General features: G+C 41.2%; 1 protein-coding gene across 1 annotated transcript in view; it reads right to left on the reverse strand.

The window, feature by feature from the left end:
• The window catches only part of LOC147167199 (G protein-coupled receptor 22-like), a 27,509-nt gene extending 18,519 nt beyond the window's left edge, over positions 1–8,990 (reverse strand). The window contains exon 1 of the mRNA XM_086088011.1: positions 8,675–8,990. The gene's annotated coding sequence lies outside the window, so the exon portion shown is untranslated. The remainder of the gene's footprint in view (positions 1–8,674) is intronic.
• Between the last annotated feature and the right edge of the window lie 964 nt (positions 8,991–9,954).

Here is a 9,954-nt window from a genome sequence, read left to right on the forward strand (position 1 = left end):
GGTGGGTGGATGGTTCCACCGTACTGAGTCACATGGTAGAACGTACATCCCTGTATCTTATACAGATCCTCGCCAAAATAGTTATCGTGCATCACCCTTAACAATGTGTTGAGTAAATTTGTTTTGCACGTTTTAGTGTCGTGTTATTTAATGTTGAAAAAGTCAAAAGTCAAAAGTTAAATTGGCCCAGTTGCCCACAGTACCGAGATTTGTGCGCATGGGTCGAGTTGTCTTTCTTTTCGTATTTTCGCAGATGAGTGCAGTTAGAAACTTATGTTAGCTCCGTTGTGGGCATGAACACAGATGGGAGCGGCTTATCTCATTCCCTTTAAAGTCATTGTGCGAGAGGTGCAGAAGCTAAAATAGACTCTCTGCAGTCCATGCAGAAGATCTAAGCATGCATATAAGATGATGTAAAGTTGGCCAGGGTGATAAGTGGGCACTTGGAGACCGCCTTCCAACCCGCTGTTCCGCATCCAGGAAGCTGATTTAATTTTTTTTTAATAAAATCAAGGTGATAAAATGTGGTCAATGAATTGCTCGTTGTTATATTTATGAATGAAATATGATGTCGTCCACTACACATGTCCCAGCAGTGCAGAAAAGACCTGCTCCCTGAATTTGTAAAATTTAGCCGCAGGAACGCCCAGCATGGAGCAGTGCGGCCTGTCAATTTGTCAAATTCCCACACAAAAAAATCAAAAAAATCAAAAAAAATCAAAAAAATCAAAAAATTCTAAAAAAATATAAAAAATGTAAAAAATATAAAAATTCTAAAAATTCTAAAAAATATAAAAAATATAAAAAAATCAAGATCTGTCCATTTTTACGGATGCGAAAGTGGAGCCCATGATCTTTGATTTTGTAGTCATTTCCTTAGTGCGCGAACTCCAAACAATTAGTGAATAAACTTGTTATTTAACATTTATTTATAAAAAAGTTACAAATGAGTTCATTAGTGTTGGAAGAGAAACTGGTCTGGAACATTAAAAAGCACATGAGGCAGTTAGCGACAGCATATTTTCGAATGGGATCTTTCAAGAAAACAAAACTCGCCAGTTGATTGCTGACTTTGCAAAAGCAGACGTCTTTCGTTTTGATTCATAAACCAATTGCGGAATAAATGCCGACAGTTGCGCAATAATTTAATTTCATAAAAATTAAGAGCCTTTGCATTCTCTCCTAAAGGCTAAACAGAACAACAACAAAAAGAGCTGTAAACTAAAGATGTCAATGTCTCTTGCGTGCGAGTACACACTCCAAACATAAAGTGACTCGGTTCGTGATAAAAACCAAAACAACTTTACAATTCATGCAAAGGTCTCACAGTGCACGACTAAGAGATCTTTTTCTATACTGTCGCTGCCTCCACTTTCTTTTTCACGCTCGCTTCAACATCGTGCTCCTGATGGTCACTCTTCGCGCGTCTTCTTATAGCTCAAGTTGTGATCCATACTTGGATGCGTTCTCCGCCAATGTCCAGTACCAGAAGCACTCACTGCATTTCTCTATCTAAAATTGATTTTTTTGGAGCTGTTATATTTAGGCACGATGTTATGCAACGCCGCTAAGAATATGCAGCAAGGAGGAGAAGAACGAGAGAAGGTCAGAAATGGCAGGACAAGAAAAGATGTGACAAGAAAGGAGTAAGTGGAACTGATGAGGCAGGTTAAAGTGATTAAGCTGTTTCGCCCAACCGAGCAATTAGCACCCAATTATTGCCATTTATCTGCGGCAGACAGGACATTGCTGGGCAAGAGGTGAGCACGTCCTGCAGGTGTTCCTACCGCCGCTCCTTCATGAAAGATAGAGGTTTAACCTGAAGGAGAATACCGCATAACACCGGTTCATTTCCAATCGGAAAAGATGAGATCATTTGCGATAAATGCGACAAAAAGGCCGTAATGGGAGCAGTCGGATCAGAGTGAGCATGAGATATCTTCCGATAGAAATCTCATACTTCCACTTCATGACAATTTTGACTGTTGAACAGAATGAGATTCTCGACGGAAGCGTGGAAGTACTGCAAAGTATTTTTGTTCCAAATGCTAAAAACATAGCATTTTCCCAAGAAAGCTATGGGGGTATTTTCCCATAATGCCCAGGGGCAATGCCACATTTACGCTTGTGCAAGTCAATGCCATTATGGGACTTTTTTTTTTTAATTTAGCCTCTGTTTTACCAAACCGTTTGAATGACTTTACTAATATGTCCAAACGACAATATGTTCGAATGGTGACGTAGCCCATTCAAAACTGTTTTAATGCAGTTCCACACTTCCGTAAATCCCAGTGTTCTCCTGCATGCATGACTACGAAGCTTAGAAAATTGGGTTTAAAAAAAACCCGGAGAAACAAGTAATGAAATGAAAAAAATATTGCTTTATTAAGCAACATTATCTACCAATAGACCAGGAACATTTTCTTAGAGCAAGTCACGTAGCCTAAACATAGCTAGCATGTCAATCCTGTCTTAAAAGGACCCCGGACTGTCATGACAAGTTTGCTCTATATTATTTATTATGTTTAATACATTTTGTAGAAACTATTTGTTTGATATTGATATTGACGTACGCCGCCATTGTTATTTACATGGCAACGCATTCAATGCGTAGTGATGTAGAATGGCGGCGGGCTCTCTGCTGAGCAATGTGAAACGCCCATAAAGAAAGCGAGGTAAGCCTCCGTAGCATTCCTAAAAGGACGATCAAAACGCTTGAATGTGTCTGGTGAATGACGAGAGCACGGCGTGGGGGAGGGTGACTCTCCCCATTGCATGTTGTTTCTTTAGGAACGCAACGAGGCTTTCCGTTTTTGCAGTGAAATACGCATCATTCCTTGTTCATAACGAAATAGCACGGTGTGCTAGTGTTTAGCACACCTGCCTTACAGTTCTGAGGTTTGGTGTTCGAATCTCAGCTCCGGCCCTTTTGTTTAGTTTGTTTGTTCTTACCTTTCCCGCCATTACTCCTGCTTCCTTCCACATGCCCAAAACACACGTTACGTTTAATGAAGACCCCAAATTTTGCATGGACGTGAGTTTGAACGGTTTTATGTCTACATGTGCCGACTCCAGCTCACTGGAATGATGACAAGAAATAAGGAAAAATAGATGTATGAATGTTTCTAAATATAGATCTCCATTTGCTGCCAGAACTGTCCTTCAAAATGTAGATTCTATTTATTCACGGAAGAAAACCATTCCCAAGCACTTTGCTATAATGAACCAACTATCAACAACCTTGGACGATGAGCGCAATGTGGCTTGCATGCTGTAGTGTACAGTACTGTAAGTAAAGAGTTGTCCCTGATTGTCCATCCATCAATTTTATAGCACTTGTCATGCGGGTCACGGGTGAGCTACAGCCTGTCCCAGCTGACTTTGGGCAAGACCAGCCCAGTTGAGCGTTCACATTCACACTTATGGACAAATGTGGGCGTGGGTTGTGGGAAGAAGCCGGAGCACTCACAGTTAATCCAGGCAAGGCTGCCCATATTTTCCCTCAGTGTTTGAAAAAGTAAGGCCATTATGGCAAACAATAAATATATTTTCAAGCAAGGAACAAACAGGAATGACAACAAGCAGCAAGCACAACGTCAGTCATTGCGTACTCAGATAGTTGCATCACGTAATGCCGGCATTTTTAGACGCGCAATTTGGGTGAAAATCACTCCTGATTTTGGAAAATAAGCCCATCACTACCGGCCTTGAAGAAAACAAATATAATTATGGTCAAATCTAGTATGATTTGTCTTCAGACAACATTTCGATGTTGACTCGGAGTAACAGGGTGACTCTGGGTACTCCGGTTTCCTCCCACATTCCGAAGACATGCGTGGCAGGTTAATTGAACACTCCAAATTAATTGTCCATAGGTGTGATTGTGAGTGTGGACGGTTGTTTCGTCTGCGTGTGCCCTGCGATTGGCTGGCAACCAATTCAGGGTGTACCCCGCCTACTGCCCGAAGCCAGCTGGGATAGGCTCCAACCCCCCCACCCCCTCCGCGACCCTTGTGAGGACAAGCGGTTAAGAAAATGGATGGGTGGATAAAAGTAAATGTGGCACCTTTATGCGTTTCCATTTTAAGAAACAAAAGTAAAAATAACACACTAGTATTGTGAAATACAATTTGACAAGAACACATGCAGCTGCACTATGTGCAGAAGATCAGTCATGCTCAGTCCATAAAGTGTTCATATGTGTGCCCTGTTGTCCGTACAAGCACACTTTCCCTGCTCTTGATAGTCAATTCCAGCCGGCTCACCATGTTGTGCCGGTCTTATTTATCGCTCTGCCTCCTCTATATATTGCCTCTTCGGGTGTCTGGTTTTTTTTTGTTTGTTTTTTACAACCATCCACCTGTCTTTGTCCCACTGCGCTGAGATCTCTTTCACTTTCTTATTTGCACAGGCAGGCACTCTTCAGAGAGTCGTGCTGTTTACTAAGCAGGTGATAAAGTGCTGTTAATATGTCACAAACGCGGGGCTTTTTGAGTTTTGTTTGTTTTGCACCTAAAATCAATCAATCTAACCCAATTTGGGTTATTTTTGACCCAATCGTTTTTAGATTTACTCAAACAACCATTCTCATATCTATCTATCTATCTATCTATCTATCTATCTATCTATCTATCTATCTATCTATCTATCTATCTATCTATCTATCTATCTATCTATCTATCTATCTATCTATCTATCTATCTATCTATCTATCTATCTATCTATCTATCTATCTATCTATCTATCTATCTATCTATCTATCTATCTATCTATCTATCTATCTATCTATCTATCTATCTATCTATCATCCAGAGTTCAGAAATTTGGATTTTGAGTTTTCTATGGCTTCCTCCCACATTCCAGAAAATACGCATGTTAGGTTGATCTCAATTCTCCATAGGTGATTGTATCTGCCCTATGATTGGCTGGTGACTAGCCACGTAGCCCACCTCACATGTAACCCTAACAAGGATACGCAGTAGCCTATAGAAAATGGATGGATGAATTAACCTGCAAAGACTCTTGTGGCCCAAAGTTGTTATTCATACACATACAAAAAGTCATTATTAGATACACATGTGACATGCGTAGTGTTTCTTATATTGCCATCTCTTCACATGTAGTATATATTACAGTCATATTTCTCCCCCCCGTACCTGTGCAAACAGGTATCATCATATTAAAGTAAAAAAAAAAAAAACCCTTTCATTCCCCTTTTTAAAAAATTTTTTTGGAGTCTGTACCGCAAAAATTACCATCTCTCTACAGACTGAGCAGTTCAGCACACAGCACAGCACAGTGAAGGCAGACTGTTTTCCAGGAAATATCAATGATTTTACACATTCATGGCAGTGCATTTTGAGATTCATTTAATTCGCTTGTCATTTACAAAATCTTCCATTTTGATACCTGCTTTCAAATGTTAGTATTTTCCGACTCCAATCAAAACAGAAGGCCAAAACAACATTGTCAGTAATCAGAATAATTAAAACTCATTTGCTCCCCAAAATGTATAAATACGTTCTATTTTAAATGTTTTAAGTGTCCCAACGACGTATTTATATGTGTTTTACGCTAGAGCATACAGAAGGCTTTGATGCAGCCTCTCAACTGCAAAGAACGGTTGAATTTTTTTAGTTATTACACAAACGGCCAGCAGGTGGCAGCAGAACATACAAAATGAACCAGAGCCATGTTGAAAAAACCCTCAGTTACTCAGAATTCTAAATAGATTTGCGAATAATGATGAAATTTAGCTACATTCTAATGCTAATTGCTGCAAAACGGAAACAGATATAAACCTTTTTTATTTCCTGACGAAAGAAGAGACTTTAATCTTTCTGTTGGTAGGTTTCATGTTTTTATAGCAGTACAAAACAATATTCTGTGGGCCTTGCAAAATCTGTCAAAATCCAGTAAAACAGCCAGGAGTGAAGGGGATTGCTTCTGTGAAAATGGCTGGGAGTGAATCAGTTAGATGAAACACTCCAATATGTTTTTTTGCCAGTGAAGTAAAACCTCAATTGAATCCAATGCAGGCAGGAGGCTTTATGAGGACTTTTTTTGTATGACAAAGGAGCTCTTACATAAATCTTGCACACTAGGGACGCCCCTTTTAATCGGCTCAGCAAGTGAGTCTGGCCAACCACTCAGCACTGCCACGCGTGAAAGGTAGAAAAGGAGCACAAGTGGACACATCATATCACTTTGCCTCTTTGCTGAGAAAGTAAATACGACAGCCGGCCTCAACGTCGGCACAGCGTCTGGCTGCAGAGTGACTGGTGGTAGAATATTTCTCTCATAAGCAGCATCAAAGCGTCTATAAATACACGCACGCAACGCAACGCAAACTCTCCATGACCCACATGCCTATGCAAAAACATCAATGGAGAGCTAATGGGAAATACTTTCTAATTATTTTGGAACAAGAAAATACACAAACAGACGAGATGGGCTTGAATTGACATATGTTATCACTGGAGTTTGAATCACTCCGATTGGCTAAAAAGTTCAATTAGTGGTGACCAGACTTGAGAGCCGATGTAGATTGTTAATGAACCAGAAAGGGAACTTATTAATTAAGACAGAGCAATTAAACAACAACAAAGGGAAGATGTGGTAACTTGCAATTTTAGTTGTTTCAGGCCATGTTAATGTTAGACACATAATAACGTTTCATATATATTTTTTTATTCTATAGTGTTATTCTTAATTTTAAAAAAATCTAATCAATAAATTAGCAATATTGTTTTAAAACGGACACATTAACTCTTTTACTGCCAAACATCCCAAAAACAACCCCTAGAGTGCCAGCCGATTTCGAGCATTTTCCCTCATCTTTCAAGGCAAACATAAACATGGTGTATACCATATGAAAGAGTGGATTCCACTCTTTCATGAGAAAAAAAAAGTATGTTTCAAATTCTACCTTATTCCGTTCTTTAGTAATCACCATTTGAAAATAGGTAATTTGAGTGACATCGAGCGAAAATTGTCAAAAAAAAATAAAATAGGGAGAAAACAAGCTTTTTGTGAAAAGATACATTTTCTGCACAGCAGTGATTTTGACACTAATATTTTTTGTTTAGTGACGCTCTGTGAATTAGATTCAATGTGACAAACGCTTTGATCATTGAAAACGTTCTATTTCCTAATATCCGCTGTGTTTTCATGTAATTTGACACCCGGCAGCCCATTGAAAAGAGATACAATGCTGCCATCTGCTGGCCATAGTTACTGGGTGTTTTTGGATTTTCACAACCTCATTCACTCATTCAAGATGTTTGTCTAATCATGCTGACCAGTTTAACAAATATTACAAGACTTTATTTTATTTTTTTAATTGCAACATTCCCCTCTAGACAAACAACAATATAATGAGATCCAGTACTAGAGGCACATTTCTGATTCCAAAATAATACCGGGTTTAGATTCACGCTGTCAATTGATATTACTGGAAAATTTTGTTTAATATTGTTCTGTTTGTAACATAGTTGCACTAAATGAGTGACCTCATCAAGCTCCATGAGACGGACAAAACATTCAAACTTCTACGCCACTGCAAACTCCATCCATCCAATTTCGATCCCATTTATCCTCATTAGCGTTGCAGGCAATTGGAGCCAATCCCAATGTCCCGGATTGGTGGCCACATTGATAAACGAGCATTAAATGAGTTTTCATTGAACCTAACATGCATGTTTTTGAAATGTGGAAGCAGAAGTACCAGGAGGACACCCAGATTTGAACCCAGATCTGACTGCGATGCAGACATCATAACCACTTTTTTTTCACTGCACTGCCCAGTGGCAAACTATAAACATTCTACTAAGAAAAACAGAATTGAAACAGGATTAGGATAGAATGTCATTGACTGTAGTGAGAGCAAAAACTCTTGATAGAGAAAAATCAATAAAAACAATTCAAATAAAGTTGAACCGAGGCTCAGTGAGATCAACATTAATGCGATGACAGCCGACAAAAGCGAAAACTTACGGTGATGGCTGGCGGCCTGGTGACAAACCATTGCGTGACACTTGCTATGTATGCAGCTAATTGGGACCTTGAGCATCCGCGTCATCCTAATGAGATGAGATGCTACTTTGCACCATGCAGCCTCCATTGGGCTGAAAAGCCCCCATGCTGGTGCCACCCTGCCCACACCGGCCAATTTCACCAATCTCGTCAACACATATGTGACACACTGCTGGCGTGCTTTTCAAATCATGTCGCAACTAAATCACGTTTCCAAATGAAATGTGCCCGTTATAGGAGTCGTGTCTCGGAACGCTGTCAGTACATGGAGGTGCGTGATTGTCCCGGGAGGTTAATGCCATTTAAAAGCAATTTGCGGGAGACAATGCAGTCGCAGACATTAGTTGGGGAAGTGAAGCATGTGGCCCCCAAAATGAGCATCACCATAAGCGTGGCCCGTCCATGTGACTGGAGCCCATCAACAACAAGCACCGCCGATGTATGCCTCTGCAAAATAATGCACTCACGTACTACTACTACTACTATTTAAAAAAAATTTTTTAAATAGCCTGTTTTTTTGTCACCTTCCTGTCATTTCTAAAACACTAGAATATTTTCCTTTTGCATTTGTGAAAATAATTAATTAAAAATATATACTTTTATTTGTAACGATTTTATACTTTAAAGTCAATTAACTCACCAGTGTGACGAGTGGGACCTCCGTTTACATCCTATTGCAGGGGTCCGGAACCGGGTTCCACTCCAGCGCTCCCCAGGACAGCCGGCCGACAGCCCCCAAAAAACGTGACCAGAATATTTTGATTCCCTTTTGTCATAAATATTACATAGGCAGGAGGTGATGGTGGTGGGGGGGACCGACTTCCTCCACTGCAGCTAACAGGTATCACCTCGCCGTCTCAGCGTTTAAATTCCACGCTCTGCGCTCCACTTCGCCGCAGCACACTTTCCACCGCATCCCACACACGGACCAGCCGAACGCATCTGCTCGCAAGCAGTCTCTCGGATACGTTGATCTGCAGGAGGGAAGGAGGGAGGGAGGGAAGGAGGGAGGGAGGGAGGGAGGGAGGGAGGGAGCGAGGGAGGGAGGAGGGAGGGAGGGAGGGAGGGAGGGAGGGTATTCGTTGGAAGGGGGAGGAGTCAGGGATGCGGGAGCACAGGGATGAGGGACAGGAGTGTGTGTGCGCGCACGAGACAGGGAGAGAGGCGGAGATGCTTTTCACAAGGACGACCTGAGATTCCTCAAGGGTGAACGCTCTCAATTCAAGCAGATTTCCCAATTACGTGCACCCCCGCATTCCCCTTCACACACAAAAAGAGTAGATGGAAAACAGCAGCTTATAGGGAAGCCATATTTTGGAGAGGGGATGTTGGCTCCCTCACCTCAATAACAGCAATTGGAGCATCCTCCTGCGCTGTGAGCCACTTTGTCACAATGAGCGATGAGCAAGGTCACGCTCTGTTTAAACGGTGACCTTGCTCACGCCATAAACACGAGATCCATGTCTCCCGCTGGTGATATGCACGCGCTTGTTAGAGGACCGACAGGAGACGTGGAGTGGGGTGAGAGATGAGACGAGGATGCGGACGGGGTTAAATGTAAGGCGAGAACACCTGCGCAGGTGGAATCCACGAGGAGAGCAGTTCATTGCTTCACACATGCTCGGAAGAAGAGCCTGCTGGAATTGTATCTACCGTAGTTGGCGAACAAATATGGACGACCTCTTGTGCATTTCCGCCTCAGATCATCTCATCGCATTCTTCTTAACGTTGAAATGTTAATGTTCTCCCAGTTTGGAGACATCAAATAAGGTGAAAACGCAGCACAGAAATCAGTGTATTCAAGTTAGGCGGCCTTAATGAGTGGCAACGTAAGATGGCCACCAGGGGTTTATGCTCAAATGAATTTGTTTATTTATCTACTTTAATTAGAGTTGTTAACTTACTAAACTTTGTCTTTTA

The sequence above is a fragment of the Leptonotus elevatus genome, chromosome 10 (assembly GCF_054856555.1).
Source record: "Leptonotus elevatus isolate MCC_2025b chromosome 10, RoL_Lele_1.0, whole genome shotgun sequence".
In the NCBI taxonomy this organism is placed as follows: domain Eukaryota; kingdom Metazoa; phylum Chordata; class Actinopteri; order Syngnathiformes; family Syngnathidae; genus Leptonotus; species Leptonotus elevatus.